The 25346-nt window shown below is 36.8% G+C and overlaps 1 long non-coding RNA gene across 1 annotated transcript in view; it reads right to left on the bottom strand.

Annotated features, from left to right (window-relative positions):
• Positions 1-1649: 1649 nt before the first annotated feature.
• The window catches only part of LOC139359981 (uncharacterized), a 489579-nt gene continuing 465882 nt past the window's right edge, over positions 1650-25346 (bottom strand). The window contains exon 3 of the long non-coding RNA XR_011616811.1: positions 1650-1700. This is a non-coding gene — a long non-coding RNA (uncharacterized lncRNA). The remainder of the gene's footprint in view (positions 1701-25346) is intronic.

The raw sequence follows: 25346 nt of genomic DNA, 5'->3' as shown, positions 1-25346 counted from the left end.
TTCTTCTGCCAGCGGTGCTATCAACAAAATATTCTCAAAGGCACTTCCATCACAATATAATTAGTTCTTGAATACACTGCAAAAACATACTCTTTATAGCATATCTAGGCTCATAAAGACGTGAAGTAAATGTCCCAGGGGAGAAAAGAAAGCAAACAACAACAAAAAGTAAACTAAGAGAATGGAAAGTAGTCAGTAAATGCTAAACTCAAGATTGTCTTTGAGACATGGATGAGTTTCAGCACTGAGATTAAAACATGAAACTTCAGCCCACAGCAATGTTCTGTTGGTGCTATGGATTGAATTGTGTGTGTCTCACCCACTCCCCAAATTCATACATTGAAGCACTAACTCTGAGTGTGACTGTCTTTGGAAACAGGACCTGTAGGAAGTAATTAAGGTTAAATGAGGTTATAAGGGTGGGACCCTAATCTGATAGGATTAAATCCCTTATGAGAAGAGACAAGAGGGTGTGAGGGGCACTACTGCTCTCTTTCTCTCCCTCTTTCTCTCCCTCTCTCTGTCTTTGCATCCCTGTTCCTCTCTCTCTTCCCACACTTCATCCTACCTGAGGACACAGAAGGAATGTGGCTGTTACAGGCTAAGAAGACAGCCTTCACCAAAAACTGGCCCTGCCAGACCTTGACCTCACACTCCACAGCCTCCAGAACTATGAGAAAATGATTTTTTGCTATTTAAGCTGTACAGTCTAATTGTTTAAAGAAGGCTGAGCAGATGGATACAGCTGGTTTCTCTATGACACCAATATTTACCCAAAATAACTGGCCAATACCGTGTCAGGTCAGTCAACAATCTGGCACCACACAGAAGCAAGTACATTTTTTTTTTCAGGAGGTAAATAACTCCAATTTTGTTCCACAGATTTCTAAGAATTAATTTAATTAAATATGAGTTAACAGTCAAATATCACCAAAAACATAAGAAATTCAGTTACAATAAGTGAGAGTTATTAGGAAAAATAAACAGATTCCCAAGGACTGCAGATATTAAAAATGAGTGAATAAATCATCCAGACATGAAATATTTAAAGTAATAAAAGATAGCATAAAACAACAAGCAAGGAATAAAAGATTACCAAAAATTAAGAAGAATTGGAAAATAACTGAAAACAACCTTAAGAAGTAGAAAAAAAAATTATAGGAGGAAGTGAAGGATAGATTAGACCCAAAGATAGAGTATTAGTAAAGAAACATTTCTGAAGGAATTAGGATAAATGAAAACTGTGGGATGAAGATAAGTGATACTTTAAAGGGATGTTTTATACATTTGAATGTTTCTGTAAAAGAAGAAAACCTGGAAAATTAAGGTTAACCATTTAACAAGTAAAGATTAATAGAAAATAAAAACAAAAATAGGAGAAATAATATAATCACATTAAAAAAAACTATAAATTACAGGGAATACGCTGGGTGCGGTGGTTCACGCGTGTAATCCCTGCACTTTGGGAGGCCAAGGTGAACAGATCACTTGAGGTCAGGAATTCAAGACCAGCCTGGCCAACATGGGGAAACCTTGTCTCTACTAAAGAAATGAAAAATTAGCCAGGCGTGGTGGTGTGTGCCTGTAATCCCAGCTACTCGGGAGGCCAAGGCAGGAGAATCACTTGAACCCACGAGGTGGAGGTTGCAGTCAGCTGAGGTCGCACCATTGCATTCCAGCATGGGTGACAGGGTGAGACTCTGTCTCAAAAAAAAAAAAAATCTATTTTATCAATTTCTACATCTGGCTATACTTATTCCCTTTTATTTACTTCTTTTTGTGTAATTTATTATTTATTTTCTATTTGTTTCTTAGTTTAAGTGCCATTGCTTTTATTTTTAATTTTCTTTAATTATTGAGCCTTCTACAACTATTTCCTCCTGAGCACAGTTCTTTTAGTATGAATATTTGTTTATACGTAATAATTTAGGAGCAAGTTTTTAGATATCAAAATAATCTATTTGGTCACCTTTATATTACATACATGTATTTTTTGCTTGGTCAACAAGGTTATTATTAATATCTTTTATCTGAACTATATTACGTATTTCTAATTTATTGGATTCCACCAAAGAAATTAGACTGGAAAATGTGTACTTTGTTAAATTGTTCTTTGTAGCAAAGTATCTTAACTTTTTGAACATTTCATAGACTCACTGAAGCAGGCACATAATTCATTCACACATTTCGAGGGTCTACTTATCTATTAATTCAGGTTGGTTTATTGTACTATTCCGGATTTCTGAAAAGGGTACTAAAATCCCCTTCCGGAGGTGTACTTTTTCCGAGTGTTCTTTGTTTAGATAAGACTTTTATGTAAACAACTGCTCTCCTCTTTTGGGTATTGTGACTGCTACATTTCCTTCATTCAGGGTGCCTGTTATTTCCTCACTATATGATATCTCTTTATTATACTTAGTGTTTCTGACCTTAATTTAATTTTGATTTACTATTCTCATTTATACATTCTTTTGTTTTAATTTTTTGATATCTATTTGTCCATCTCACTATTTCAGCCTTTTTTCTTGATAGTTTCTTTTCAATGTAGTTCTTAAAAATAGCTATTTTTAAAGCCAGTGTAACAGTTTGCCTCTGAATATAATTTCTTTTTTTTGCTTACAATATATGTGAAATCCAGTATACTTGATTTTATTCTCCGTTCTTGCCTTGTTTCTCGCTGATGCTACTTTGGGCTTCCACATCCTTCTTTGGGGGTGGGGGCGGGGCTGGTTAAAATAGCTCTTTAATTCATTTTGCTACATAGATATGTGTATATATGTATATATAGTATACATACACATACATACATGTATACACATATGTGCATATATGTATATATAGTAACTTTCCAAACATTATATGCTCATTTATAGCAATAAAGCAATTTTTTTCTCCTTTAAAAAGGTATGCAAAAAACTTGTTTACTTACCAGGAATAATAGTTAACAATACCAATTTGTCATCTTCATCTTTTTTTCCCCAATGAAACAGGAAAGATAAAACGTTAAACGTATGAGGGGTGTGTGTGTGTGTGTGTGTGTGTGTGCATTTTTGTTGGTTAGTCATCCATCTAGATTGCCCAGAAACAGTCCCTTTTGCTAAGGCGATCATCACCTTAGCAGGACGATCACTAACATAGGCCCCCTTTCACTCTCAGAGGTGCTCTTGTGTAGACGATGTGTTACACAGTCATTCCGTTTATTCTTACCGATGACCTTCTCTTTCCCCGTGTTTATAATCATACACAGATTTCCTTAGTATAGTGTGGAAGGAAAACAACTCTTTACATGGTGACAGCTTTCCCACTGTTTCCTCTGAGCCTAGAAAGACAGTACCTTTTTAATAAGATGATTTCCTGCATTCTTTTCTCCAACTCTAGGATAACTTCGAAACACTTTTACTTCCTCCTTTTCTTTGCAGCCTAACATCCGAGGTTTTGCTTTGATATTTTAGTTCAGTTAATTCCAAAATATTCTGAAAATGTACTTTCCATATGTCTTTTTTCATGTCAGAATTCCTTATTTGGCATTTATATTAACTCCTAAACAGGATATCATCACCCCTTTCCATGCATTTCACGCCCCCCCAGCCCAGGAAGGACCCCTCGATGTTTCCTTTCTTGGTGATTCCAGGTTTCCATTCTGAGTTTTTGATATTTGGATAGAGTCTTTCCTTAGGTATTTTCTCAGTTGGAGTTTCGTGTGTGACAGAAGCACCAACTCTCCCCTATCTTCACATGGCCTCCACCCTGCAACAGATAAATTATAACGCACAGGGCCTTGATGGTGCAGCTCCCTTGGTGCCTGCTCCACATTCATCTGCCATCTTCTGGCACAATCCCTTCCTTTAAGCTCCTGTCCAGAGTCTTCAACTTCTTGTCTTCTGTCTCTAATGGTTCAGCTCCTGTGAGTAGCTATTTTCTCTTTGCTTCCTGCTGGGGCCAAGTGACTGGATACAAACGTGGGGTCTCATGAATGGACCCACCACTCGTGTCGCAGTTGTCAGGGTTTCATTTCCCTGCCAGGGCAGCAGGAGGCAATCACCAAACGACCCAAGAGGGAGAAAGGACACTATCCAACTGCTCATGCCTCCTTAACTCAGCCAGGGCCAGGACTAACACGCGAATAAGCTTTCTCTCCATCCAGTTTTAGGCACACACGAACGAGTGCTGTGAGTTGCACTCAGACAACCATTACCTCATTGGAGACAGATTCCTGGCACTTTCCCTTCTTCACTAAAATATCATTTAGAAGGGAAAACAGGCTTTGTCTGTTTTGTTCACTGCATTATCCTCACACTGAGAAGAGTAGCTGGAGTAAGTTAATGAATGAATGGATGCACTTTAGAAGTAACATTAAACAATATGCCGGCCCGAGTTTTGAAAAGTGATTTCTCATGGTAGCTTTCCAAACATTATATGCTCATTTATAACAATAAGGTAATTTTTTTTTCATGTTTAAATGGTATGCAAAAAACTTATTTACTTACCAGGGATAATACTTAACAGTATCAATTTGTCATCTTCATCTTTTTTTTCCAATGAAGGAACAATAAAACAAGCATATGGTGTATAGTAAGAGGGCTGAAACCTATCAAGAGAAATTTTACTAAGAGCCTCTCAAAAAAGTGATTCCCCTCCAAGATATGCAGATATACTGTTGAAGACTATGTTCCCAGGGGAGAAAGGTGTCTTTCCTCGGTGTGAATTTATGGCTGCAAAGTTTGGCTTGTTCCTGTGAGGATGTTTGTGATGTGACTTACAGGATATCAGCAGTCAAGGGACCAAAGTCCAATTGTCATTTTACTGCAGAAGCGAAGTTAAATTGTCATCTTCATATAAGACTGGAAGAAGGTCTAAATAAGATGGACCCAGTCTGGACAAGTGATATCTACATGTGGTGATATTAAACATGACACAATGAGGACTTGGAGCAATGCTGACACTCAAAGGCATTTCCTTCCTTTTATTGTTAAATTTAGAATGAGAAAATAGAAGACAATACTTTTACCCTGTTAACCATAGGCTTATGAATTGTCCATTGTGTTCTGAACAACTATTCTAAAAGTAGGCTCATATATGAAGGTCTGCAAATGGAGGACAAAAGAATCAACTTCTACTATTAATCTATGTGGGGCAAGATATATCTTGAATTTTAAGAAATGAGGTCTTGGACTCAAGCAATAGGCTGACATTATAATGCAACTCATTTCTCCCACTGGGTTCACCTTCTCTCTGGTCTTATTTTCGGGGAGTCTGGATGTACTCCAGTTTTTGCCCAATGGGGAAAAGCGTATTGTCCTGTATACAAGTGGGTTGGGTGCTAGATAACAGTAACTGCTGCTCCTCATAAAGATAACTGCACCTGAGTTCATGTGCATCCATCAGGTAACGTAGCCCTTCTTACTTAACCCCTGTTTGTAACTTGCATTCTCGTATCATTGCGCTTTTAGCAAAGTTACATAACACATTAAAACCTGATCTCAACTGTGCTCTGGGGAATGAATGAGAAGGCATGGATGGAGAGAAGACAGTCATATTCTCCTGATTTTTCTCTCAGCTCTCTAGCAGTTCCTTCTCCATCCTCTTTACCGGGTCCTTGTCATCTCCCTTGCTTTACACAAGTTACGCTCATGAACTTCTCATTTTATCTGCATTCCCTTCCTTTCTTGGTAATCTCACAGAGTCTCATGCCTTTAAATGCAGTCTTCTCAATTTCTATGGATGGTAAGTCCAGTCTTAAAATTGCAGCAAAAATATTGAAATCAAACATAATCTTTCCCTCCTTTCAAGTTATTTATCTGATCTATTGGTAAATTCTATTGGTTTTAACCTTCAAACTGTATTATATTATTATGCAGTCACTCCTCACTACCTTCACTGTTGTCAATGGGGTTTATATAAACATCTTCTCTTGCTTTATTAGTCCAGTAGTTTCTCTGTTTTGCCTTTGCTCTCTTCTTTATATTCTCATAGAAAAGGTAGGTTGATCTTTTAAGGTAAAACCACACAAATGTAACTTCTCTGATGAAAATGGTTCCATCTCATCTAGATAAAAGCCAAAGTCCCCCATGGCTGGCAAAGCCTTGTGTAATCTGGATCCCAATTTATCTGACCTCATTTTTTTCTACTCATTCCCAGCTCATTTTGCTCCAACCACACACACTTCTTTGCTATTCCTTGAACATAACACATGTGCTTTGGACACAGAGCCTTTGTACACAGGTTTTCCATCCAGCTACCAAGATATTTTATGTGCCTCGCTCCCCATCTTTCTAAAGGATTTTACTTAAATCTCATCTCTGTGTGGTTCCCCTTGGTCACCTTATTTGAATTTGGAACTTCTCTTAATCCCAACCCTCCCTATTATCTTTCCTTCTTTTAAATTTTCTCTTTATTACTTGTTGCTGGGTGAGATGATACCTGTTTTTACCTGTTTTACTTAGTTTTTTTTTTTTTTTTAATTGTCATCTCTCACACCTACCCCAAAGGTGAACTCCAGAAAATAATGAATTTATTTCTGTTTTCTTCTCTGTTGCAGCCCCAGGGTTTCGAACAGTACAATACCATAGTAGGAGATGAATAAGTATTTGCAAATTTAATAAATGAATGAGTGAGTGAAACAGTCAACCAACTGACCAATCAATTGTCTCTCAGATTATGGTGTTGGGCAGATGAGCCCTCTGGCAAGAATTCTGGTTTGAGAATTAATAGACCTGTAAGGTAAATAGTCTAAGTCAAATGATAAGAAAATAGCAAGAGCAAAGTAATGAAAATGGATCTCATGTGACGGACACCTAGGGACTCCAGAAATAATGGTGTCAAAGATGCATCCTCAAAAGAGAGCTCAAGCCCCTGTAAGTACAGATGGTACTCATAAGATAGCAAAATTTCATTTGCACATTAATATGACATCCTTTGTAAACATAGGATGGTGAAAACTGTGGTCACTTAGTGCTTACTTTTATATTTGTGTGCATGTTTAAGTATATTTGTATATGCCAAAATATGAGTGTACATGGGTATTTGTTGAATGTCAAAACATTAATAGTGATCATATACCATATCTGGGGGTAAAATTATGAGCATATTTTACTCTTTTTAGTTTAAAACTTTTGCTATAGGTTGCATAATTTACTTTTGATGATTCAGCATACACAGTGTGAAATTATGTGTTTGTTACCTAAGTTTTAATCAGGAAATTAGGGTGTTTGAATTTAGGATGGTTCTAATCAGGAGGAACATAACTTCTGAAGGGGCCGTTCTGAGCAGTGTATTTGACGTAGTTCCATCCACCATCCCACTTTGCTAATTAGCATGACAAATGTCGAAGCAGAATTTTTGTTGTTGAAATGATGACCTATTACTTAGCATGATGAATTTTATAAATGGGCTCTTTTTGGTGACATTAAGAAAATTTTACATACAGAGTTGGGTAAAAATATTTTGAAGGCAATTCCACCTATGCATGGATGGAAACTAAAGTGTCTATGTCCAACCCATGAGAGTAATGCTACAGGCTGAATCCCTAAATGGTCCCAATGCCAGCCAAGTAATCTTGGGGATTCTGACTGCTTGATCCTACCCAGCCTTTAAGGCACACACATCTTTTCTCTGGATTTGGGTATTTGCTCTAACTGAACAATTAATGTGATCTGGTGACTAGAAAAGTTAAAAAGACAAAAACCTGGAACTTTCTCCAGTTTACAGAATGGGCTATAAGACTACCTTTTATGCCAAATTGATAATAAATACTTAGTTAGCAAATCCCTGTTTGACTGGCAGAATTGTGTTTCTGTGTGGCATTGCTTATAATTTGGTAGGTGGAGGAGTAGTTAGCATTCCTCCATTGCAGACTTCTTCAGCAAATACCAACCTCTACCCAAAGGAATCTAAGTCAGTTCTGGCTTAAGGCTGATAGTAACAAACACCAGGTTTAGAAAGGAAGTGATACATAAAGTTGTCATGCTAGCCATTCACTCTCAATATAAAATAAAATTAACTTGCTGCAAGAAATTATTCAGGTAGCTTTTTAGAGATATCTGTAGTACAGATGAGGGAGGAGGCCTTTGAGTGGCTTTTCTTTGCCCGTGCTGATGATATTGTAGCACATCAATTCTCCTGCATGATTTGGAGATCGAAGCATATGAAAAGTATAAAAAGAATGCATTTGATTAAAGATATTAAAAATCATGTTATGTCTTAAATTCAATTTCTTACTTGCTATTTCTCAGAGAACATTATATCATTTGCCTTTAATTTCAGCAGAAAACCTGATGCAAAATATCACCCACAATTACTGTGTATCTATTTATCCAAAGACAGACATGGAACTGTTTCTGCTCTGAGGCTTTCTCATTGTGCTTTGATTTGTATCCCTCTCTAACACATCATGAAACTGGAAACATGAGTACTGTGAGCTGCATCTTTATAAGTTAGGCTCTGGATCAGTCCCTTCAATAGAAGTAAAATGGTAATCTATATCCACTCCAACTTCAGAAGAATTGATTATTAGCTCCAATGTTTCCTTTTGCATTCAGCAAATGCTTTACTTATTCTTTTGTCTACTTTATATATTGATCATCACTTTTTTATGTAAATGAATGTTTCTATGTTCTCATTCTTCTTTTATTGCCTCTCTCTTGGGTAATTTGATGTGATAGATACTTGATTAAAATCATGTTTCTACTCATATTATTTACATCTTATCATTCATAAGTATAGTTTATGTGGTGGAAGGAAATTATTTCCTTTGATGACAATCATATATAAAATTAATACTATTTTACTTTTGAAGAATAATGTAATGCATTATCTAATAATTATATTAAGTGAACAAAGCAATTCTAAATGTATTGGTTTATATTTTTATTGAGCATAACTGAAAACTAAATATATATATTTAAGGTATACAACATGACAATTTGATATTCATATTTAAGATGAAATGATTATCACAATAATTAATAAATACATACATCACCTCACGTAGTTACTACTTTTTTATGGTGAGAACATACAGTCAGCAAATTTCAGGTACCCAATTGAGTATTATTAACTATAGTCACCATGCTGTGCATTCAAGCCCCAAAATTCACCCAGTTTCATTCATAACTAAGTTGGAAGACTTGTCAATAAAAGTACTTTTGAAATGTGAAATGTAACGTCATCTTTATAACATGCTTTATATATAAAACACTTAAAAACTAGCAGGGTATGTACTAACCTTTTATGCAGAAGAAATTGTCACTTTATGGTTGGTACTTTTTAGATTTTGTCCTGTTTATCTAATGATCCAAGTTTTTCAGCCTCTTCTAAGTCTCAGATGGTAGGACTTACACCAAGGCCACAGCTCCTACCCAGCCTCTGCTGGATCCAATGTCACCACAATGAAGGGTAGCTGGACCATGATTAGGTACCCTGCTGAGATCCTATCTCACTATTAAAGTCTTACACATTTTGTATTATTTACTTTTCTGCTTGAACTCTATATTCTTATAAAAAATTCTATGGCCTCAGTTTTCTCTATCTCTGAAATTTGAGATGTTTTATTAGATAATATTTAGGTGTCATTCAAACACTGGCATCCATTCATTCCTTGGTTATCATACATTTATTAAATATAGATTATGTGCATACTTCACACCATGATGAGCACCAAGGATTCACAAAGACATTTTCCACAATTATATTTTAAAGATTTCCAAACTGGTTGGGAATATAGGACATATAAGAAAAAAGGATAACAGTTTACATTATCATGCAATATTGCTGATGTGAGTGGGGCAGATGATCTCTTTTATAGACTTTCACTTATCTTCAGATATTGGGATTACTTAAGAAGATTTTGGAAAGAGAGGAAGTTTCATTTGAACCATAAAGAAACCATATACACTAGCCATAAATAAGACTTAAAGTTGTCATGGAGATCTTGAAAACTAAGGATTTGGCTTAATGTGCATATCCTGTAAGTGACATTTTTAGTGATTATGCTATGTATTAAATATTGTAACACAGATATAAATGGTGTCAGTGTTTTACCACATTGAGTGAAGTGTAGAAACCTTATTTTCATTTAGGTCCCCTTAGGTAAGGGTAAAGGTCCCCCCTTTTAAACATCATCAGTATCAGATAGTGTTATAATTTTTGTTGCTAACATCACAACTCATTTAGAAAGCTCATAAGGAGGATCGTCTATTGTATTTACATATATTTCTCCTATTTCTGTTGTTTTTTGCTTAACAAATGATATGGTTTGGCTGTGTCCCTACCCTAATCTCATCTTGAGTTGAATTAAATAGTTCCCTTAATCACCATGTGTCGTGGGAGGGACCCAGTGGGAGGTAATTGAATCATGGGGGCAGTTCCTCCCATGCTGTTCTAGTGATAGTAGTGAGTTCTTATGAGATCGGATGGTTTTTTAAGGGGCTTCCCCTTTCTCTTGGCACTCATTTCTCTCTCTTGCCACCATGTGAAAAAGGACATTTTTGCTTCCCCTTCTGCATGATTGTAAGTTTCCTGAGGCATCCCCAGCCCTGTGGAACTGTGAGTCAATTAAACCTCTTTCCTTTATAAATTACCCAGTCTTAGGTATTTCTTCATAGCATTGTGAGAGCAGACTAATACAGTAAATTGGTACCATAAAGAGTGGGGTGCTCCTATAATGATACACAAAAATGTGAAAGCAACTTTGGAACTGGGTATCAGGCAGAGGTTGAACAGCTGGGAGGGCTCAGAAGAAGACAGGAAAATGTGGGAAAGTTTGGAACTTCCCAGAAGGCGGGAAGTTCTCAGAAGACAGGAATATGTGATAAAGTTTGGAACTTCTTAGAGATTTGTTGAATGGCTTTGACCAAAATGCTGATAGTGATATGGACAATGAACTCCAGGCTGACATGATCTCAGAAGGAGATGAGGAACTGGAACAAAGGTGACTCTTGTTATCCTTTAGCAAAGAGACTGGCAGCATTTTTTCCCTGCCGTAAAGATCTGTGGAACTTTGAACTTGAGATAGATGATTTAGGCTATCTGTTGAAAGAAATTTCTAAGCAGCAAAGTGTTCAAGAGGTGACAGAGGGTAAAAGTTTGGAAAATTTGCAGCCTGACCATGTAATAGAAAAGAAAAAACCCATTTTCTGGGGAGAAATTCAAGCCTGCTGCAGAAATTTGCATAAGTAATGAGAAGCAGAATGTTAATCACCAAGACAACGGGGAAAATGTCTCCAGGCCATGTCAGAGATCTTAATGGCAGCCCTTTCCATCATTGACCCAGAGATCTAGGAGGAAAAAATGGTTTTGTGGGTAGGGTCCAGTACCTCCCTGCTCTGTGCAGCCTTGGGACTTGGTGCCTTGCATCCTCACCACTCCAGCTGTGGCTAAGAGGGGCCAAGGTGCAGCTCAGGCTGTTGCTTCAGAGGGTGCAAGCCCTAAGCTTTGGTGACTTACACATGATATTGGGCCTGTGGGTACACAGAAGTCAAGAATTGTGGTTTGGGAACCTCCACCTAGATTTCAGGGTATGTATGGAAACACCTGGATGTCCAGGCAGATGCAGGGGTGGGGCCCTCAGAGGGAACCTCTACTAGGGTAGTGCAGAAAGGAAATGTGAACTTGGAACCCACACACAGAGTCCCCACTGGGGCACTGCCCAGTGGAGCTGTGAGAAAAGATCCACCATCCTTCAGACCCCAGAATTGTAGATCCACCAACATCTTGCACTGTATGCCTGGAAAAACCACAGATGCTCAACACCAGCCTGTGAAAATAACTGGGTGGGAGGGGGCTATACCCTGCAAAACCACAGGGGCAGAGCTTCCCAAGTCTGTGGGAGCCCACCTTTTGCATCAGCATGACCTGGATGTGAGACATGGAGTCAATGGAGATCATTTTGGAGCTTTAAGATTTAATTACTGCCTTGTTAGATTTCGGACTTTCATGGGACCTGTAGATTCATTGTTTTGGCTCATTGGCAGAAGGGACTTGCCTTGTCTCAGATGAGACTTTGGACTTGGACTTTTGGGTTAATGCTGAAATGAGTTAAGACTTTGGGGGACTGTTGGAAGAATATGATTGTGTTTTTGAAATGTGAGGACATGAGATTTGGGAGGGGCAACGGGTGAAGTGATATGGTTTGGCTGTCCCCACTCAAGTATCATCTTGAATTGTAGTTCCCATAATTCCCATTTGTTGTGAGAGTGACCCAGTGAGAGGTAATTGAATCATGGGTGTGGTTCCCCCATGCAATTCTCATGATAGTGAATGAGTTATCACAAGATCTTTTTTTTTTTTTTTTTTTTTTTTTTTTATTGAGATGGAGTCTCACTCTGTCTCCCAGACTAGAGTGCAGTGGCATGATCTCGGCTCACTGCAACCTCTGCCTCCTGGGTTCAAGCGATTCTCTTGCCTCAGCCTCCGGAGTAGCTGGGACTACAGGTGCCAGCTAGCATGCCTGGTAAATTTTTGCATTTTTAGTAGAGATGGGGTTTCACCATATTGGCCAGGCTGGTCTCAAACTCTTGACTTTGTGATCCGCCCACCTTAGCCTCTCAAGATCTGATGGTTTTATAAGGGGCCTTCCCCTTTGCTCAGTACTCGTTTCTCTCTCCTGTCACCATGTGAAGAAGGATGTGTTTGCTTTCCCTTCTGCCATAATTGTATGTTTCCTGAGGCCTCACCAGCCCTGGGGAACTGTGAGTCAATTAAACCTCTTTCCTGTATAAGTTACCCAGTCTTGGGAAGTTCTTCATAGCAGCATGAGAATGGACTAATACGAAAAAGCTCCAAGTTTCTTTATTTTATCACATCTTTTCTTTTTACACAAAGTCCTTTAGCCATTCTTTAAGGGTCAGTCTATTAGCCTTTTGTTTTGTTTTGGTTTTCTTTCATCAGAGAAAATGTTTGTTTCCCTTCATTCATTTGGATAGTTTCACTGGATATAGAGTTTGTAGTTGACAGGTCTTTTGGCACTTGAAAATTGTTTTGCTACATTATCTGGTGCATGGTTTCAGATAATTTCTGCTGTTATTCAAAATTGCGTTTCTCTATAGGTAATATGTGCTTCCCTTTGGCTGCTTTCTAGATGTTTTCTTTATCATTTGTTTTTAGATGTTCACTTATAATGAGTCTTGACATGGATTTCTTTGGGTTTATTCTATAGAGAGTTTGATTAGCTTCTTGAATCTGTGTGTGTATGACTTTTGCTAAATTTGGGAAGTTTCCAGACTTATTTGTTTGAATACTCTAAGCCCACTCACTTTATCCTCTGCTGCTGAGAGTCTAATGCATGTATGTGGACTTTTTGTTGTTGTCCCACCTGAGGCTCTGTTAATTTTTTTCTACTCTATTTGTTCTATTGTTCAGATTGAGTGAAGTCTATTGATTTGTCCTCAAGTTCAATGATTATATTCTCTGTTATTTCCATTCTGATATTTGAGCCTATTTAGTGAGTCTGCATTTTTAAAAATTTCTATTTTTTTTCATTTCTATAATTTCAATTTTATTCTTCTTTTGTAACTTCATTTTCTTTGCTAAAATTTTCTATTTTGAAAATTTATTTCAAAAGAATTTGTGATTACTTGCTGAATTATATTTAGGATGATTGCTTTATAATCCTCAATAGACAATTTGAGCATCTGAGTAACTTTGGTGTTAATATCAGTTTATTATCTTTTAAAATTTATCTTGTAATTCTCCTGGTTCCTTGTATAATAGGTGATTTTCATATGTATTCTGCAAATTTTGGCTCTTATAATCTGGATTCTATCTATCTATCTATCTATCTATCTATCTATCTATCTATCTATCTATCTATCTATCTTCTCAGCAGTCATTCACTTGTTTAGGTTTAGCACACAGGCCCTGGCCTGTTTTTGTTGGCTGTAGTCCTAATGGCGATTAATTTTCAGACTTTGTCATGTTGTTTTTGTCTGCTTGCTTTATCTTGTGCCACATCGGCTCCCACTGGTCCATGCTAGTGATGCTTGAGGTGGCAGCCAAAGCAGATTTTCTCAGTCTGGGATGCCTGTTGCCTTTAAGTGGGGGAAAGGAGTCTCTGGCCCACAGGGAAAAATCGTGTTTCCCAGTACAGGTGCTTTTTGACTAGAAGGACCCTTCTGCCTGTGGAGTATAAAGTAAACTTCCCAGGCATGGACTTGTCATTAGAGAATTTCCTTTGCTGGTGACCCTGGCTTCCCTGTGTCTCTTAGCATGGGAAGGGAGTCTCAGGCCTAGTGGAGGAAAGGGAAGGAGAACATTGTCTTGAGTGACTATTGATCACTTTTGCCAGAGGAACTGGGTTTGCCTGGCATTGTTCGCAGGATTCCTACTCAATCCTATGGAAGGATGGGCACACCTGGGCTGCCTTCTGTTGCTAGGTTGAGGTTCTGTGATTTGGGTCTCTTTTTTCTGTTGGGTGGGACAACATAAAGTGCCCTGCTGCTATATCATTTCTCCAATCCTGAGTTTCCAACTAGTTTGCCTTTGTCTTTCTACCTTTTGTAGTTCCATTTTTGCTGTTTTGTGCATTACTTCAGGGTTTATTTTTTGTGCTTAGTGGAGAAGAGCAGTGAGAGACAAGTTTACATTACCTTGTACATGTCAGAGGTTCTCCTTGCTCAAATGTGGACTTCTAAAACAAATCCTTTTAAGAAAGAAATGCAAGGCTTAACCAATGTGCTGAGAAAGACAATTTTAGTGAGGCAATTGGTGTTTCTCTTATGCTTCCTCCTTTCAGGATCTTCTGGGTCTTGCCTGCTCTTCTTTCTCATTCTCACTCTCTCTCGTCTCTTTTTATTCCCTCTTGGATTCAAAACCAAGTGTGAAAGTTTTGTAAGGCCAAAAATAAGTGGTGCTTTTAGAAGAAAATTTTCGTCTTTCCTTTTCGTTATTGCTCTTGCTGTTTTACATTATTTTGTTTCTCAGGTAGTTGTAATTTCTGAATGTTATATGTTTTCCATACTATCCAGGATTCAGAATCTTGGAATAGTATAATAAGTTAGTTATTGACATATGTAATTTTTGGCATTGTTATTCACAACTTATAACTATATAGATCCAAGAGCTTTCAGTGTATTTGGAGTTATTTTTGAATGTCCTAATTGCTGTCCTTTGAAAACAGCAATAAATATCACAGTATTAAAAGTGGTAAAATATGAATATGAAAACTTTCATACTTTATTGAAATATGAAAATGAAATATGAAAACTTTATTGTAAAAATTATTGTATTCTCTATGATAGAAATTGAAAGTAAAATTACTGATTTTTATCGCATTTTATTACAATTGAATTTTAAACAAATTAGAATTAGACAAACTCTTCACACTCATATGTTTTCAGGACTCAGCTAAATTTGTAGACTATTATTTCAGTATTAAAGATTGGTCAGGTTAAATTTCACATATTCCCACCTTGAGCAGTGTGATTATTGGTCATTCTTTAAGGCCCTGGGAATCAAAGGTGTAGAAATATAACTTGGAAGTTATTTATATATTGCCTATTAGTTATTAATAACATGAGTCAACATCTATTTAGCTATCTTTCCATGTTCTTTATTTAGCATCTGATATTTTTTGCTCTATGTCCCCACCCAAATCACATATGTAGCTCCCATAATTCCCATGTATTGTGGGAGGGACCTGGTGAGAGATGATTGAATTAAGGGGGTGGGTCTTTCCTGTGCAGCTCTCATGATAGTGAATAGGTCTCCTGGGATCTGTTGGTTTTAAAAATGGGAGTTGCCCTGCACAAGCTCTGTTTTTGCTTGCTGTCATCCACATAAGATGTAACTTGCTCCTCCTTGCCTTCTGCCTTGATTGTGAGGCCTCCACAGCCATGTGGAACTTTAAGTCCAATAAACCTCTTTCTTTTGTAAATTGCCCAATCTTGGGTATGTCTTTTTTAGCAGTGTGAAAACAAACTCATACAGTAAATTGGTACCAGTAGTGGGGTGCTACTGAAAAGATACCTGAAAATGTGGAAGCGGTATTAAAACTGGTAATAGACAGAGGTTGGAATAGTTTGGAGGGCTCAGAAGAAGACAGGAAAATGTGGGAAAGTTTGGAACTTCCTAGAGACTTGTTGAATGGCTTTAACAAAAATACTGATAGTGATATGGACAATAAGGTCCAGGCTGAGGTGGTCTCAGATGGAGATGAGGAACTTGGGAACTGGAGCAAAGGTGACTTGTTATGTTTTAGCAAAGAGACTGGTGACATTTTGCCCCTGCCCTAGAGATTTGTAAGACTCTGAACTTGAGAGAGATGATTTAGGGTATCTGGCAGAAGAAATGTTTGATCAGCAAAGCATTCAAGAGGTGATTTCGGTGCTGTTAAAGGCATTTAGTTTTATAAGGGAAGCAGAGCATAAAGGATTGAAAAATTTGCAGCCTGACAATGCACTAGAAAACAAAATCCCATTTTCTGAGGAAAAATTCAAGCCGGCTGTAGAAATTTGCGTAAATAACAAGGAGCTGAATGTTAATCCCCAAGGCAGTGGGGAAAATGTCTCCAGGGCATGTCAGAGGTCTTCACAGCACCCTCTCCCATTATAGGCCCAGAGGCCTAGGAGAAAATGTTTTCATGGGCTGGGCCCAGGGTTCCCATGCTGTGTGGAGCCTAGGGACTTGTGCCCTGCATCCAGCCTCTCTAGTTGTGGCTGAAAGGGGCCAACGTAGAGCTTCAGCCATGACTCCAGAGGTTGCAAACACCAAGCCTTAGCAGCTTCCACATGGTGTTGAGCCTGCAAGGGCACAAACGTGAAGAATTGGAATTTGGGAACCTCCACCCAGATTTCAGAAGTTGTATGGAAATGCCTGGATGCCCAGGCAGAAGTTTGCTGCAGGAGTGGGGCCCTCATTGGAGAACCTCTGCTAGGGCTGTGTGGATGGGAAATGTGGAGTCAGAGACCCCACATGGAGTTCCTCTGGAGTACTGCCAAGTGGAGCTGTGAGAGAAGGGCCAACTCCTTCAGACACCAGAATGGTAGATCCACTGAGAGCTCACACCATGCCCCTGGAAAAGCCACAGACACTCAATGCCAGCCCATGAAGACAGTCAGGAGGGAGGCTGTATGCTGAAAAACCATGGTGGCAAAGCTGCCCAAGACCATGGGAACTCACCTCTTATATCAGCATGACCTGGATGTGAGACATGGAGTCAATGGAGATCATTTTGGAGCTTTAATATTTGGCTGCCCTGTTGAATTTTAGACTTGCATGGGGGCTGTAGCCCCTTTGTTTTGGCCTATTTCTCCCATTTGGAATGGCTGTATTTACCCAATTCCTGTACCCTCATTGTATGTAGGAAGTAACTAACTTGCTTTTGATTGTGTGGGCTCATGGATGGAAGGGTCTTGTCTTGTCTCGATGAGATTTTGGACTGTGGACTTTTGAGTTAATGCTGAAATGAGTTGAGACTTTGGGGGATTGTTGGGAAGGCATGATTGGTTTTAAAATGTTAAGATATGAGAGTTGGCAGGGGCCAGGAGTGGAATGATATGATTTGACTCTGTGTTCCCACCGAAATCTCATCTTTTAGCTCCCATAATTCCCACATGCTGTGGGAGGGAGCCAGTAAATGATGACCGAATTATGGAGGCGGGTCTTTTCTGTGCTGTTCTTTTGATAGTGAATGGGTCTCATGAGATCTGATGGTTTTAAAAACAGAAGTTGCACTGCACAAGCTCTTTTTCTTCCTTGTTGCCATCCACATAAGATGTGACTTTCTCCCCCTTGCCTTCTGCCATGATTATGAGGCATCCCCAGCCATGTGGAACTGTAAGTCCTATAAACCTTTTTTTTTTTTTAATTGCCCAGTCTTGGGTATGTCTTTTTTTTTTTTTAATTGCCCAGTCTTGGGTATGTCTTTATCAACAATGTAAAAAACTAATACAGCATCATAATAAACACTGCATCCGCATGTCAAATGGATGTATATACTGTATTGGTCATGGTTAAAATGGATTTATTTTTTTCAATTTGAGGGATTGTCAAATTTTATTTTCTTCAAAGTTTGAGGTGTTTTATTTTAGCTTTTATACTTATCCAAAAAATAGTCTCAACTTGACTTAATTTGGACTTATTATCTTCTTATATGTGTTTTACATTTAGAATTTTTAGATTATTGTAACATGTAAGGCAAATACAAGCCTGACTCAGACCAAATAATTAGAATCTACAGTTCTTCTATAATATTTAAATTTTTACATGTTACAAATTAAAATCAACACTATACATGGAACATGTGTTATTTTATTTATTTATAATTTTAACTTTTATTTTAGATTTTGAGGGTACATGTGGATGTTTGTTACTTGAGTATATTGTGTAATGCTAAAGTTTGGGATATGAATGATCCCATTAACTAAGTAGTGAGCATAGTATCCAAGAGTTAGTTTTTCAGCCCTTGCTCCCCTCCCAGCTGTAGTAGTTCCCAGTGTCTATTGTTGCCACCTTTATGTCCATAAGTACCCAATATTTAGCTTCCACTTTAAAGTGAGAATATGTGGTATTTGATTTTCTGTTTCTGCATTAATTTGCTAAGGACAGTGTCACCCAGCTGTATTCATGTTGCTGCAAAGGACATGATTTCATTCTTTTTTATGGCCATGTAGTATTCCATAGTGTACATGTACCACATTTTCTTTCATCCAGTCCATCACTGATGGGCACCTAGATTGATTCCATGTCTTTGCTATTGTGAATAGTGTTGTGATGAACATATAAGTATATGTACCTTTTTGGTAGAACAATTTATTTTCTTTTGTATATATATCCAGTAATAGGATTACAACTAGGTCTACTATTAGACCTCATAGATATTAGACCTTTGTCAGATACATAGTTTACGAATATTTTTTCCCAATCTGTAGGTTGTCTGTTTACTCTATTGATAACTTATTTTGCTGTGTAGAAGTTCTTTAGTTTAATTAGGTCCCACTTGCCAATTTTTGTTTTATTTGCAATTGCTTTTGAGGATGTCGTCATAAATTGTTTCCCAAGGTCAGTGTCCAGAATGATATTTCCCAGGTTTTCTTCTAGAATTCCTATAGATTTGGGGTTTTTACATTAAAATCTTTAATCCATCTTGAGTTAATTTTTTAATATGGTGAAAGCAAGGAGTCCAGTTTCATTCTTCTGCGTATAGCTAGCCAGTTATCCTGGCATCAATTATTGAATAGGGAATCCTTTCTCCACCATTGCTTATTTTTGTCAACTTTGTCAAAGATTAGATGGCTATAAGTGTGCAGCTTTATTTCTGGGTTCTCTATTCTGTTCCATTGGTCTATATGTCTATTTTTGTACCAGTACCATGCTGTTTTGGTTACTGTAGCCTTATAGTATAGTTTCAAGTCAGGTAATATGATACTTCCAGCTGTGTTCTTTTTGCTTACGATTACTTTGACTATTTAGGCTGTTTTTTGGTTTCATGTGATTTTTAGGATACATTTTTCTAATTCTGTAAAATATGACTTTCATAGTTCGGTAGAAATAGCATTGAATCTGTAGATTGCTTTGGGCAGTATGGCCATTTTGACAATATTGAGCCTTCTAATCTAGGAGTGTGGAACAATTTTCAATTTGTTTGTGTCATCTCTGATTTCATTCACCAGTGTTTTGTAACTCTCACTGTAGAGATTTTTCACTTTCTTGGTTGGATACATTCCTAAGTATTTTGTGTGTGTGTGTGTGTGTGTGTTTGTGTGTGTGTGTGTAGCTATTATAAATGGGATTGTGTTCTTGGCTTGGCTCTTAACTTGAAGGTTTTGGTGTATAGAAATGCTACTGATTTTTGTACATTTATTTTGTAACCTGAAACTTTACCAAAGATGTTCATCAGTTCTGGGAGCCTTTTGGCAGACTCTTTAAGATTTTCTAGGTATAGAATCATATTGTCAGCAAAGAGAGGTGGTTTGACTTCAATACTTCCTATTTGTATGCCTTTTGTTTCTTTCTTTTGCCTGATTGCTCTGGCTAGGACCCCCTATTTGGGATTTTTAATGCAATCACCCTGCTATGCATTTGAAGTGGTGTGAGTTGGAATAATTATAGAATTCTTCACTGTGGGGTGGGTGTTCTAATTCCTGACTAAGCATCAGGAGGCATATTTATCTTTCCTGGAGAAAGGGTGACAGATTTTGTAATCATAGTATAATATTTCTGTGAGAGTTCCTAATTATTTAATGCCAGTTCTAGAGCAAAGACCACTTCTGACTAATGCTCTCAGTTGGGAATCAGGAATAGTTGCCCTAACCCTCAGGATCTCTAATATGAAGGGGCTTTCTAATGCTAGAAAGAATGATGTTAAAGCCTCAATTAATAATTTAAAATATCATCTTTTTGTAAAGACTTTCACAAAGGAAATGTTTTACCTCGAAAATTGTCTCCTATGACTGAATTGATTTTGCCAGTTTGTTATAGACTGTCCATTACAATGACTATAACTCTCACAATTCCTTATTGTGGGACTAGAATGTGTATAACTATAACTGGGGAAAATGTCCTATGGTTTCTTTTCCTGCCATGTTCCTCCACATTTTTAATCTTTCCTCATCATTGTCATTGTAATTATTATCATCATTCTCTTCATCAAACTACCATGTATTGACAAATTATTTGTGTCAGGCACGTTTAACAGTATGTAAGATGAGATGTCCATTGATGGAAAATATCATACATTATTTACATGTACTATAAAAGTTTATCTGTAGATAATTTAGGAATATGTTAAAATATTAACCTCAAAAATTATCTTGATTTAGAATAAAGCAGAATTTTACTAGATACTCCATTATGCTTTTCTAGCTTTATAATTCTCACTGACTTGATATTATAATTTGGAGATGTAAAGATATCAATTGATAAATTAATAAACAATAAATCACATGTGTAGTACCACTGTCTGACTCTCCATTAAGTGAATTGCATGAATTATATCAATTAAACTTTTAAACAAATCTGTGAAGTTCCAAACAATTATTATCCCTGTTGTTCAAAGGCAGATATATGATTCTTAGATAATTTAAAGAATTTTTTTTCTGATTACATAGCTAGTATGTGGCAAAGCTGGAATTGAAATTCATGTCTGTGGAAGAGAAATTTAGCAGAGGTAGAATATTTTATTTTAGTTAATTTTTAATTATTGCTATAGAAATTAATTTGAGTCTGAATGTTAATGGTCAGTAATATTGGCCCCTCTGTTGAGGTCATTTGATTCTTTTTGAATGATTACGCCCAGGTAGTACACTTTTCAGAGGAAGACCATAGAGGTAAAGTGCCATTCTCATCAGATCACATCAAAAGCATATATGGTCAATGTACTATACTATGTGTTTATGAATATTTATTTTATGCTTCTGTTATAATAATACTTTATTTTGTTGATCATATTGTTTCAGCTTTGGTCTTTGCAAGGTCTTTCAATTGGATCCTATGTTCCTTTCACATACCCTATCACTGTGGGCTTTGTTTTAGTCCTTTCTTATTTCTGCCATTATAAGATGCTACACACTCATCTTTTATATTTTCTGCCCTGGTCTTGGAATCAACAATTTCTTCAAAGAGCCTAGTTTCTTTTACTGGAGAATAGTATTAGAAACAAAGATTTGTGCCCTAGGTATGCTAGTTGATACTGGGTATTGTTGCTTCTAGGTCCTCTCAGCTGAGAAAGCAAGGAGATATATGTGTTTATAGTAACCCATGAATATATACATATCTATAGATATTTCTCAACTTAATCCTTTGTGTCTATATTGTGTCCTAAATAGGAGTGTATACTTAAGCTTCAAATCTAATCCATTACTACATGAATAATTTTATCCTCCTCTCTTCTTTGTCCGTGACCCCTGACTCCAACAGTGAGAAATCCATTTATGTATTTTTTTTCAATTTCAGTATATAGTCATTCCTCAGTATTTGTGGAGATTCATTCCAGGACCTTCTACAGATAGGAAAGTCTGCTGATGCTCAAGTCCCTGCTATAAAATGGCATAATATTGCATATAGCCTGTATACATCCTCTCATTTAACTCATCTCTAGTTTACTTATAATGCCTAATATAATGTAGATGCTATGCAAATAGTTTTTATACTGTATCATTTAGGGAATAATTATGAGACAAAGTCTATACATGTTCAATACAGGTATAGTCTTATTCAAATATTTTTGATCTGCATTTAGTTCAACTTACGAATGCAAAACCTACAGGTAAAAAGGATCAACTGTATTTGCATTGTGGTTTTAGAACTGTTAATCCAGACCCTTCTTGAAAACAACTTTATCAAGTAGAATATAGTGCTTATGTATAATTCCTTTTGCTTTAGTCTGACAGACTCATTTCCAAAGTTACTTAGGTCAGTACCTTTTTCCTTGACTGCCTTCAGTAAGGTTGTGAACTGAAGGGGGTCACGGAAAAAGGTGCTGACCTAAGTCAAAAGGTTGTGATTTTTAAAAACACGTTTACATTGTTTTGACACATTCTTTATTCCATTGTGGAGCACCCCAACTTCCTAATATTAAAAAAGTATACATTAAGGTTTATTCTTTGTGCTGTAAAGTTCTGTGGATTTTAACAAAAACAATGTCCCATATTCAACATGAAAATATATTCTGCTGCATTATCAACGTGGGCTGGGCATGGTGGCTTACACCTGTAATCCCAGCACTTTGGCAGGCTGAGGCAGGTGGATAACCTGAGGTCAGGGGTTTGAGACCAGCCTGGCTAACATGGTGAAACCCTGTCTCTAATAAAAATACAAAAATTAGCTATATCTATATATAGATATAGACAGAGAACTAGAGAGAATGAGAGGGAGAGCACACACACACACACACACACACACACACACACATATATATAATGTTAATGGTCAGTAATATTGGCCCCTCTGTTGAGGTCATTTGATTCTTTTTGAATGATTACGCCAAGGTAGTACACTTTTCAGAGGAAGACCATAGAGGTAAAGTGACATTCTCATCAGATCACATCAAAAGCATATATGATCAATATGATATGCTATGTGTTTGTGAATATTTATTTTATGCTGTGTTATAATAATACTTTATTTTGTTGATCATATTGTTTCAGCTTTGGTCTTTGCAAGCTCTTTCAGTTGGTTCCTGTGTTCCTTTCACATACCTTATCACTGTGGGCTTTGTTTATATATATGTGTGTGTGTGCGTGTGTGTGTGCGTGCGCTTCACTTATTCCAATTCAATTTTATCCCTCCAAACACCTGGAAACCTCTAATCTTTGCTTATATCTACAGTTTTGCATTGACTAGAGCATCATACCATTGTAGTCATATAGTATGTAGCTTTTCCATGGCTTGATGGCTTATTGTTAAAATTTCTGAAGAATAATCCACTGCATGGATATAATATCATGATTTTTTTTTTAACCTATTTAAGGTCATATTGGTTGACTGCAGTTTTATGAATAGGCTGCTATAAACATTCTCATGCAGACTTTTATGTGGATATTAGTTTTAAAATCATTTGGATAAATGCCAAGCTGAGCAATTGCTGGTTTCTTTGGTAAATCTATGTTTAGTTTTGTAAGTCTTTCAAAGTGCTGTGCCAGTGTGCATTCACATCAGCAATATTTCGGAGTAACTGCCTCTTTGCATCCTTGCCAGCAATTTGGTATTATCAGTTTTTTGTGGATTTTATCCATTCTAATAGGTATGTAGTTTTATCTCATTGATGTTTTAACTTGAAATTTCCTACCGGCAAATGATGTTGAGCACCTTATTATATGCTATATATCTTCTTTGGTGAAATGTCTGCTCAGAGATGCCAGTTTTTAAAAACAGATTGTTTTCTTATTGTTGAGTTGTATCTTTTAAAGAAACATTTTTAGCTTTTAAGGTTGAAATTATTTCAGGCTTACATAAAATTTCAAAATGACGCCACAATTACCCGATTTCATTATTATTGTATGCCTGCATCAAAGCATCGCACATACCCCATAAATATATACACACCTGTTTTGCACCTGTGATTTTAGAAAACCCAAAAAAGTATAAAGATTTGTGATGTAAATTTTATCCAGATTCACAAAACATTAACATATTACAAAAACATCATTTGATAAAATGCTATTAGCTGAGCTATAGAACTTATTCAAATTTTGCCCACTGTCAGTAATGATCCTTTTCTGGACCAGGATCAAAACTAGGGTTGTATCTTGCATTTAGTTTTTATGGTTTCTTGGTGTTCTTTAATCTGGAACAATTCCTCACCCTTTGTCTTTTAAGTCCTTGGGAGTTTTGAAGAGTACTGGCCCAGTTATTTGATAGAATGTTCATGATTTTTGTTTGTTTGATGTTTTCCTGTGATTAAATTCATGTCACACATTTTTGACAAGAATATCACAAAGTGATGATATATCCCTTTCAGTGCATTATATCAGGAGACATATGACATTGATTTGTCCAATTAATAGTGGTACTAACTTTGATCACTTGGTTAAGGTGTTACCTGCCTAGTCTACTCTAAATTTATCTTCTCTCTTTGTAATTATTAAGTGTCTCTTATACGGAGATTCTTTGGGATAATATAAATATCTTGTATCTCATCAGATTACCTTACTAACTGACTTCAGTGTTCCTGATTATTCTTGTCTGAAACAATCATTACTGTGACTGTTCCCAAATGGTGATTTTTTTTTCAATTTTGATCATTCCTTTTATATTTGCTAATTAGATTTTTTCTTACATGACAGACTTGTCTTTTCTCCTGCATTTATTGATTGCTTATTATTTATTTACACTAGTATGTTCTCCTGGATTCTTTTCTATACTATAGGATATTATTCATTACTATTATTGTTTTGCCCAAATTGACACAGATTGAAAGTTCTTTCAGGTAAGCTGCTTTGCCCTTTTTCATACCCTAAGGTTGCCATAGTTTGGCTAATAGCAATCAGTTAGACAGTACATTCTAATATAAAAGGAAACATAGACAAAGTAAGTAACCTTTATACAATTTAAATTTTATGTATTCATGTGATTACATGTCATTGTGACTCATGGCTGAGTCTGAGAAATGCAAGGATGGTTCATGTGGCTGGAGTATACAGTGAGGAGGAAAGTTAAGGTTGACCTGTGAGCTAAGGCTCTATAAGAGCATGTGGTAGGTAATGTTACAGCTGTTGGTCTTTGTCCAAGAGCAATAAAGAGAAATTGCAGAATTTATAGTTAGAGGGAGGTGATATGTGATCCTATTCACATTCTAAAAACAGCCCTCTAGTTACAGTGTAGAAAAGAGCAAGCAGGGGAAGTTAAGAGGGGATGCAACGTGCTAAAATTCAGAGATGAGAAGCAAGGCAGCAATGAAAGTATAGGAAGCAGGG

The sequence above is a fragment of the Macaca nemestrina genome, chromosome 19 (genome assembly GCF_043159975.1).
Source record: "Macaca nemestrina isolate mMacNem1 chromosome 19, mMacNem.hap1, whole genome shotgun sequence".
NCBI lineage: Eukaryota > Metazoa > Chordata > Mammalia > Primates > Cercopithecidae > Macaca > Macaca nemestrina.
This window is presented reverse-complemented; position numbering and strand designations above follow the sequence as displayed.